This window comes from Nicotiana tomentosiformis, chromosome 1 (assembly GCF_000390325.3).
Source record: "Nicotiana tomentosiformis chromosome 1, ASM39032v3, whole genome shotgun sequence".
In the NCBI taxonomy this organism is placed as follows: domain Eukaryota; kingdom Viridiplantae; phylum Streptophyta; class Magnoliopsida; order Solanales; family Solanaceae; genus Nicotiana; species Nicotiana tomentosiformis.
In genome coordinates this window covers 73,722,727-73,732,720 of record NC_090812.1, presented here as the reverse complement: position 1 = coordinate 73,732,720, position 9,994 = coordinate 73,722,727, and the positions used below count along the sequence as shown (strand labels likewise).

General features: G+C 36.8%; 1 long non-coding RNA gene across 1 annotated transcript; it reads right to left on the bottom strand.

The window, feature by feature from the left end:
- Positions 1–6,612: 6,612 nt before the first annotated feature.
- Positions 6,613–9,768, bottom strand: LOC104088615 (uncharacterized). The gene is made up of 3 exons (XR_684609.2): positions 8,800–9,768; positions 8,597–8,725; positions 6,613–8,476 (listed from the first exon to the last, which is right to left on the bottom strand). It is a non-coding gene; the product is annotated as an uncharacterized lncRNA (long non-coding RNA).
- Between the last annotated feature and the right edge of the window lie 226 nt (positions 9,769–9,994).

Sequence of the window (9,994 nt, the reverse complement as noted above, 5' to 3'; positions counted from 1 at the left end):
TTTCATTCTTGTTAAATTTTAGTTTTTATTTTACTTCGGTATTTCTTTATATCTTGTGTTATTATATATATACCAGTAGGGCCCTGACCCGACCTCGTTACTACTCGACCGAGGTTAGGCTTGGCACTTACTGGGTATCGATTATGATGTACTCATGCTACTCTTCTGCACATATTGTTTCGTGTGCAGATCTAGGTACTCCTTATCAGCCGCATTATCAGTGAGTCGAGACAACTTTGGAGACTTTAAGGTATATCTGCCGCGTTCGCAGACCTCGGAGTCCCCTTCTACTCTTCCCCATGTCCATTATCTTCTGTATTTTCTTTTGATAGACTCTGATGTATAAAAACACTAGATTTTCCTCTTGTAGTTTATGATTCATGATGTTCCGGGTTTTGGGAATGTTGTGTAGTATATTGAGGAGTTGGTTATTGTGCATGCCAAGTGGCATGGTACTCAGTTATAGTGTTATTGCTACAGTTAGTTATTAAATTTATGTTTTTATTTCATTTATTCCGCAAAATATTAGGCTTACCTAGTTATAGAGACTAGGTGTCGTCACGACGTCATACGGAGGGGAAATTGGGTCGTGACAGTTTATCACGATACTCGCGATATTTTCGCTCCATCTTTTGGAAATTGGCCTTACGCCTCTCCTCTCGGCGGGAATTTTTGATCTCCAAGATCACGGTCTGAAAAGAAAGCCAGAGCGATTAAGAACAAAATCGGATTCGACATGAAAAACGAACATAAAAATGAAATATCAAACTTACCCTAAGAGCAAGGCCGACTATGCTCTTCGATAAAGTGGAGTCCTTCAGTTTTTCGAGGGTCTTACCCTCCACATCGGAACATAGGGGACTAAGAGAAGGGACCACGTCCTCCGTATTTGTAACACGCCAAATTTTTAGTAATATTTGCATTATCGATTGAACATCTTTATAATGAGTGGATATTTTACTTCGCACTTCCTAAACGTGAAACTTACAATATATGAAAATTCCTTACTTTAGGTTGTGTTAATATTGGCAAAGAAGTTACATGGTGTTGCTATGTGTAATATTGATACCCAATTTTGCCCTCATATTTTCTCAAAATATATATATATATATATATATATATATATATATATATATATATATATATATATATATATATATATATATATATATATATATATATATATATACTTTCAAAACATCATTTTTACATAATTATTTAGTTTACAAATCTATACAATCATTTGTTTTTATAATTTACTATAATTTTTAGAGCTTTAAAATTGATTTTTCTGTATTTAAATTGCTCGAATATTTATTAATTACTCCTTCAAATTATTTTATGATGACTTAACTACTTAAAATTATTATTTATGCATCTATAATACATGTTTCAAATATTTTACTTCATTTTATGTAATTACATAAATATTTTTAAGCTATTTGCTCAATTTTGCAGTAATAGCTTATATCTGTACAAAAATGCTCTTTATTTATATTACTTTTGTCAAAATAGCATTTTATATTTTTATAATACAAAGTTATTATTTTTAAGCATTTCAGTGTACAAATAATATTTTTTACTTATTTGTCAAATATTTTTATAAATTATTTTCGTGTATTTAAATAATAGCCTGGTTTTAAACTAATTTTTGAACCAAATTGGCCCAATATTCTTAGCCCAATAGACCCCAAGCCCAAACCAGGCGACCCTTGTATAATACCCGGTCGGTACCTATTTTTTTGAGTCGCCCCGTTCGTTTTTGAATCCTAGCCGTTGATCTCTCAAGATCAACGGCCTTCGTTCACTCTCCTTATTTAATTAATCAAACCCGCCCAAACCCTATCATTCTCTTTTAACCCGCCGCCCCTAAATCCTCTCTACTCTCTCTTCTTCTCTGAGAAACCTTAGCCACTGTATCACTCAACTTCTCCAAATCCGGCTCTAAAACGGAATTAATCAATCATTGATTCACTTACCTTATTGGTATCCTCTCACTACTGGTTATCTATTTGTGGTGTTACCTAAGTACTTGCCTAAACATGGCAAGCAATAATCTCCGAAATCGAACAAAAAGGGGTTTGTATCTTTGATTTTGAGCATTGTTTTGTCTACATATTATGTGACAAAACAAAAACTGTATTATGTGAGTCCGATTTCATTTGAATTTATGTGATTTACACTTTCCCTTTAAAAAACTAGGGTTTACCAGATTTCACTCCTAAATTGATTTTGAACTGATTTTGCATGCCTTCTTTCCTTATTCTATGATTGATTTATTTTGTTTCCTTGTTTGTTCGTTCAATTTTTACTGCTATATAAACCCCTCCCCATTCCCATTTTTGGACAGACTGGAATCGAAATTTTTTCACTAAAAACAAATTGAGGCTTTGTTATGCTATTCTCTTGTTCTGTATTCCGTTTTTGGCCGGCTAAAAGCCAAGGCCACTAAGACTCTGTTATTCAACCTTCTCTTGGTGCGAGCATTGCCCGAAGTCCTTTCGAAGCTCCTAGGAACTTTGACGCATTGAGATTCTGGGTTCTTGTGGAATTTTTACTCTTTACTGTTATTCGTTTAACTGGTAAGTTACTTGACTTCTGCAATTTTATTCTTATGTGTCTGTGATTCGTATACGTTCTCACTTCTGAAATTCATAGCTTAATATGTTTCTGGACTGCTCTTGTGTGCAATTTTGCTAGCTTTACCTCAGTTTTAGGTCTCTTTAGCATTTTATTTCACATAATGTGGCTACCCTGAAATATGCTTTTGCCTAATTTGAGCAATTTAGATTCTCTTAAATCCGTTTAGCCAATGTGTTCTGAACTACTGTTGCGTGTGACCTTTGCACTTGTTAGCATCTCTTTAGTGTTTAGTTTTGCCTAAAATGTCAATTCTGTTATTTGAATATGCTTCATCTGCATAATTTGTACTTTCTTTAGTTAATTAGTCTATTGTGTCCAAAACCTGAATGTTTACATTTACTATCTGACATGAGCTTGTTTTCCCATTATGTTCCGAATCTCTGTAATGGTAATCTTGCCATGTAGTATGTTTTAAGTATGTGTTAAGATCCTTCTCTACCAACCATGACTAGTTCCTTGTTAATATGTCCCTCAGCATGTTTTTGGCTCACTTGATCCACCAGTAATTGTCATAATCTGTGTTGCCCCATCATGTCTAATGCAGTTCTGTTGTCTGATGTGAAATTAACATGACTATTTTATGACACTAGGATATATAATTAGCATAATTTGGACCTTTAGGTTTTCACCTGTTTGGTATTGGGCATCTGTGCATGATAATCTTTGTCAATCCTGCAAACTTTTTCTTTCCTTAACTCTGCCAATATGTGACTGCCTATATGCTAAGTGTCGAACCTGCTTCTAAATCTTTACTAAACTTGCTTTTAAATCCCGTGACCTGTTCGATTATCTGCTCTATATGCTCAACTTGGCATGTCTGTTTTAAGTTATAATTATATCCCTCAATTCCTGTCTCTCAACCTCGGTCCACTCTCCTTCACTTGTTACCTATGGTCTCTTAAATTTCTCATTCTTAGCCGGCTGAAAGCCAAAGCTACCTAGGCTTTACTGCTGACCTCCCTAGTGTGAGCACTGCTCGGGGTCCATTTGAGGCCCTTGTGAACTGTGACACACTAGGATTTGGGTCCTTAGTCATTCCCTGAAACTTAAACTACCCCCATTCAACCCCTTTCTTCCTATTATCTGTTGTACATCTAAGTCAGTTGGTTTAAATGATGCATTGCTTGGCAATATGGTTATATGAATTGACTTTGGGCTCCTCTATGGATTCTGGGATTGTGTTGATGAATACGGCTCCTTGTTAGAAGTCTGGATATGTTGTGTGAGAATTGTTGAAGGCCCAGACAGTGCTAGGTATTTCATTTGGGCCAGCTGTGGGCCTATTGTCATTATTTGTATAACATTTGTATCTTACTCATTAATGGACTTGTAGTAACTTTGTATAAACGATTGGGGTGTTAGTAAAATGGGGAATGGGTAGATTTCTAATATGTGCATACCAAATGGATAGATAATATGCCTATAGGATTCAGTGATTTAATTGCTATATATATATATATATATATATATATATATATATATATATATATATATATATATGTTATTCCATCACTATGTCCACTATAAAAATCATGCTATTAGGAAAACACACACACACAGTCTGCTAGCAAACATGAATTCAAAGTGCTGCAAATTATGCTTATTGCTACGTGCTACTAGAAAACCTTCCTATAGGAATAAATGTCATTGATTTCAATTCGCATAAGCATTCACTAAAAATCATGCCTACAGTATTCTGACTATTCCATTTGCCACTGTCACCTAGAAAATATGCCTATAGGATTAAGGTATGACGATAAAATCAGCTCTAAGTGGTGAACGTTAGAGATCCTGCCTATAGGATATAATTACTTGCCATAATTTGTTTATGTTAAATCCCTCAAACACTGTTTCACGTATGCTATTGTTAGAAAGCATGAATAATTCTGGGCTTTCCTAAAATATATTTCATTGTCACTTAGTGATTCACATCTAGACACAACATCTATAGGTTAAATAACTGGAAATTTGCAATCTCAAATCAGCATGCAACAATCATATAATTATTTGGAGATAAGCAGCGCCTAACCTTTGAAACCTCTTGTATGTTTTAATGCATAGTCACATAGAAATCATGTCTATAGGGCTTAAGGTTCTTAATTCTAAAATGGCCTAATATGAAAATCTATTTCGCGTGCATTTATTGCTTAAGTGTGGAGGCTAACTTGAGCCCTTAACTGCCATATTTGAAGTCCAATATGTGTTTTCTTTGTTGCCTAGTTTTGCATTTTTGAGCAGCCTAGATAAGGTCTAGAACCATCCAAATAGAGGTCCAAAACCTCCTGGACCACAGGTATGGGACGGGTAGTGCACGCGTAGGGTACGACTTATAATTGAATTAGAGCGCTCTTAGGTAAACAACTTTAATATAGTAATCGGGTAGCATGAGATGATAGTCTGTGCCCGCTGGATAATATGAGTAACACCCTATCTCAAAGGAGTTAAGAAATATTATTTATGTTGCACGGGGTGATCCTTTGGGCTAAAAAGCTTAGGACCCCCCCCCCCCCCCCTTCCTTTTCTTTTCTATTAGAATGAAAAAATAGATGCACCTCCCTATTCAAGATCTCTCTGTAATAAATTTCTTAGATTTTGTACTCTCTTTGCTTACCTGATCACATAGACTAATCCATATAATTTAAGTTCGGCCAGGACCCACAGTTGTGGACCTCGAGGAGTGCCTAACACCTTCTCTTTGAGGTAACTTGAGCCCTTACCCGATCTTTGGTGGTGTTGACTAGTTAAAACAGAGTTATTTGCAAATAGGTGCCCTAACACACCTTAAAAATCGTTAGGTGGTGACTCTCCTCTTTTAATACCTCATTTAAAAGAGTTGTCACACGTCGAGGCCCGATTTCACGAGAAAAAAAGGGGCACAACATGTAACCGTTAATATTATTTTGATGAATTATTTTTAAATACATTAGATATCTAAGGTTTTGGGCTGCCACCCTTTTGTATTTATCTAAATATATTTAGTAGTTGGGCAGCCACTTTTAATTCATATTTATCCAAAGTTCTTAAAGATTACTTTGATAGACTTGCTTTTCCATAAACTCATATCATATTTTATTCTTTCAAGACAAAGAAAACCCATACTCTCTCTCTTTATTATCACCTGAAAAATTTCATGAAAACCATCATAAATTTTCACTAAACTAACCAGCAAAATTCGTTCTTGGTGAAGTTCAAGCTGCTCCTCTCTTTTGTAGTAAGTTACTAAATCCGTTTTTACTCTAGACAGCTATTAGTATTTTCTTCATATCTTTTTATATAGAGCTCAGTTTTAAGTGATCCAAGACTTTCTGAAAATCTATTGCATAGATCTATGACTCTTATGAAGGAACCAAAACCTGCTTTATCTTTTATTTATCCGAAAATAGGTGATGAAGTACATGGCAGGTGCTGCCCAGATTTCTGTTTTACAAACCCTCCCTGTACTACTGTTAGTAATTTTAGCATAACTTTTTGTACAAAATTTATATGGGGGTGATTCAAGATGTTCTAAAATTTCAAGACAATATCTACAACTATAAAGAAGACCACACAGTCTAGTTTGTCCTTTTTTATCTTAAAATTTGAGTCACAACACGAGACAGTGATATTATCCAGAATTTCTGTTTTAAATATTTTGGGTAATTTTCACCAATATCATGTTTAGTTTAACATGTTAAATCACTGAACTTATATAGATATTTGATTATGTATTTAAGGTATATATATACCCTTATAAAATCTAAGGGAAAGTATTTGAGAAAGTGGACGGATTTGGTTTATCTATGGCGTAGACGATTTGAACGTCCTCAAGTTGTGATTGAACTGTTTTGTGGTAAAACACCAAGGTTTGTGTATAAACTTTGTACTTTTTTTACTTGCTGGAATATTTTGAAATAACCTGATATTTTATTTTTCTTTTCTTCAATTAATAGCATTGTATTCGTGTTATATTAAATATTGCAAGATATTTGCTAAATCGCCCACTCGTACGGATTGAATGATCATTTTGCATTCTTGTTGGGACTTTGTCCTTCTTGTGGCAGTGACTTTGTCACTCATCTTGGCATGCCTCTTGATTTGGATCTTTTGCCATCTTGACTTTGGATTTGTAGTTCGTCTTAAATTATGGAACTTGTCTGTGTTAAGTACGAACTAGGAAGCCATTTTTAATATGGTTCTTGATTCTCTTGACTATTTGGTTTTGACCCTACTTGATTTGGGGCTTCGGTCCATCTTGATATCTGATTTTGCTCAGTGTGATTGCATGACGTACATATTGGGCAAAAAATAAATATTTGACAAACTCTCTTGGATTGATAGTATATGCTTTCTCAACTCTTGAATCTTGAACATTGTTATTTATATTTGGAAACACTTCAAGGGTTGATATTTGATACTTTTGATATATTTGTTCACTTGTTTTAAATTATATTTTATTTGAGCTACCTATCACTGAAAATAGGAATTGGAGAAGTTAATGGCTCCAAGCCCAAAGTTTATACGCCACTAAGCTTTATGCTTAGCGATAGTTATTTTCTATCGTAGGTAACGTACGGGATGAAATTTGAATACGGCCTTATGAAGTAGTCTTTTTGGGATCACTTATGGAGATCACATTTGCATATGCATCTTGGTTTTTGTATAGTTTTGGGACATGCACATGATACATATGTCACACTTATGTATGTTATTTGGAGGCTTGTTGGATATTAAGACCAAAATCTTGTACTTGAATTTGGTAACTTATTTTGTTATTTTAGGGTGTATTAATAATTCAAGTCTTGTAATATTCTTAGTTTATACTCTGTCTTGTAAAAATGTACAAAAGAGAAGACTAGTTTTATTTTTATTTTTTTATTTTAATTTTACTCGCTAGTTTGAAATTTATGTACAATATGAACATGCGGTGATGTTGAACAAAAAGTATAATTTTGTTAGGAAGTTGCTTTAATGTGTTGATTATTTAAGAAGGGTTATATCACCTTATGTTAACATTTTGACATTGTATTTCATTAAAAAATAATTATGAAGTGTATTTTCAAAAATAAAAATATTGCACTTTGAAACTTTTCGCATGGGCCTATTTCCGCTACTAAATTATTCTGAATGTTTTTTTTTTAATTAATATCTTCTTAATGTTCTAAGTAGTAAATTAGAATTATTTCGTAAGTATCACCCTTCGAAAGGGGTTGCTACAGTATTAATTAGCAGATCCCGGTCTAGAGGGATCACAATAGTCCGTGTGGTCCCCTCCAATCTCACCTCGAGCCGAGTGAGTCCTTCTCCCGTCATCCTAACCTCCTCGGCGTTCATATCGGAGCCCGTCTCGTAACCTTCTTCGGCTACACTTTTGCCCTTCGCGTCAACCCGAGAGGAAGGATCCTCGCCTGGTAACAAGTTGATGGCTCACCCCCTTATAGGGCATCAGGGACTCTCGCCAACGGCCCTTCAAAATCCGTTTCGGCCTCAGGGAGCAATGTAAATCCCTCGGTCCTCGACGACGGCACAATTATGGGTAGTAGTTTGGCATCATCTCTGAGGTCTATGGTCGCCATTTCTCTGACGACGAAATCCTCCATCGCCGAACTACCCATACAGACAACTCCCTCATCGATATCTACAGATCGCCTCTTGCAGGGAAGAAAATTATCATCATTCAGGGATGATCCTTTGTCGTCGTCCTCGTCAATTAGATGACGCAAAGGGGAAGTCGAAAGCCCCGTTGCAGAAGTAATCGATGACCGAGCAGGCCTCACCGCAACAGAAAGAATAGAAACGGATTTCCTCTTGCAGAATGCCGGAGCAAGAGCCTTCTGCCTCCTCGAAGACCCTCGGGCTGCAAAAGAGATTAGAACATCAACTCTTACTTAAAGTCGTAATGAGCAAGCGAACACAAGGTCAAAACGGAATATGTAAAAGATCACTGTATAAGATGAATACGGACGGACAAACTCACCGGTCGCTAAAATCTTGGGCCCAAACTTCTTGATAAAGGCCGGCCATTCACGAATCCCCACTATGTGAGGCAAGACCTGGCTAACCTAGTCTAGAATATACGCAACCAAAGGAGGGGGAGAAGTCTCAGCTGAACGATGAAAAAGCAGAATGTTAGGCTACAATCAAAGCAGGCAAATTAAGCGCTTAGCAAAAGATACTTACGGGCATAATTCCATGCCTCAGGAAATCCATTCGCGTTGGGCACCACGTCGTCGGTCTTGACGTAAAAGTAGCTGAGCCAGAATTGATGATTTGCTTTATCGTCCATCTTCACTACCAAACTCTAACTTCCTCGATGGCGAAGATGCAACATCGTCCCTCTATAGAAATTAGGTGCGAAGAGGTGCATCAGGTGGCGAAGAGAGATCCCACGGCCAGCCAATTTCGCGTATTTCATCAACATACGGATAAGTTTGTAGATGTAAGGTGAAAGTTGGGTCGGGCAGACGCCGTAGTAGCGGCAAAATTCCTCCACTAATGGGAGAAAGGGAAATGAGTAGCCTACATAGAACGGAAATGCCTAGAATGCGCATATCCGGGCCGATGAATATGCACCACGTCACGCCCCGCCGAGACCAGATCGATGTGGGCCGAAATTTTAAACTTTGCCCTGAAATCAGCAAGAGCAACCGCATTCATCACCGATTCTGAGGCCTCGAGGTCGTCCTCGGGTAACTTCGAGAAATCAGATCTAGACTTTTCACTGCGAGGAATTATTTTCTCTACCGTTGGGAACCCTTCATCCTCGAGGGTAGCAGAAAATGTTGTCGCCGTGAGGAGGCACACGCACCGCCAAGGGAGCTAGATTAGACGCCGCACCAAAGCCGAAAATTGAGTTAACCATGGTCTTGAAGGAGGATGTCTAAAGCACAGAAGTTAGAAGCAAAGGTCACTAGAACTAGAGAAATGGGCACGCAACAACGAAGCAGAATAGAAACTAGGGTTAAATATGGAAAACGAAAGAGAGAAACGCAGGGGATTCGGTATCAGATGAAAGCAAAACAAACACAAATGGCCTCAAATCCCTATTTATAAGAGTTCGAGCACCAAAACCAAGAAATCAAGCCATCATTATTCAATGTCGATATCGAAACGGCAGAGGCGCAAAAAATGACGCAGAGCGTCGGGAAAACGCGTCATAATGACACATGACGTCATGACGTCATTCTGAAAAGATCACTACAACATGATGCATTTATAGCTACGAAATCTCAGCTACAAATCTAAATTTCATGGCTAGTGCCTAACAATAGCCACAAAAATTAGAGTTGCGTGGCTTTTTACAAATTCGTAAAATTTCTTAGCCACAAAAATTAAATTGACAAAGCTAATTCCTCATTTTTGCTATGGTTGCTAA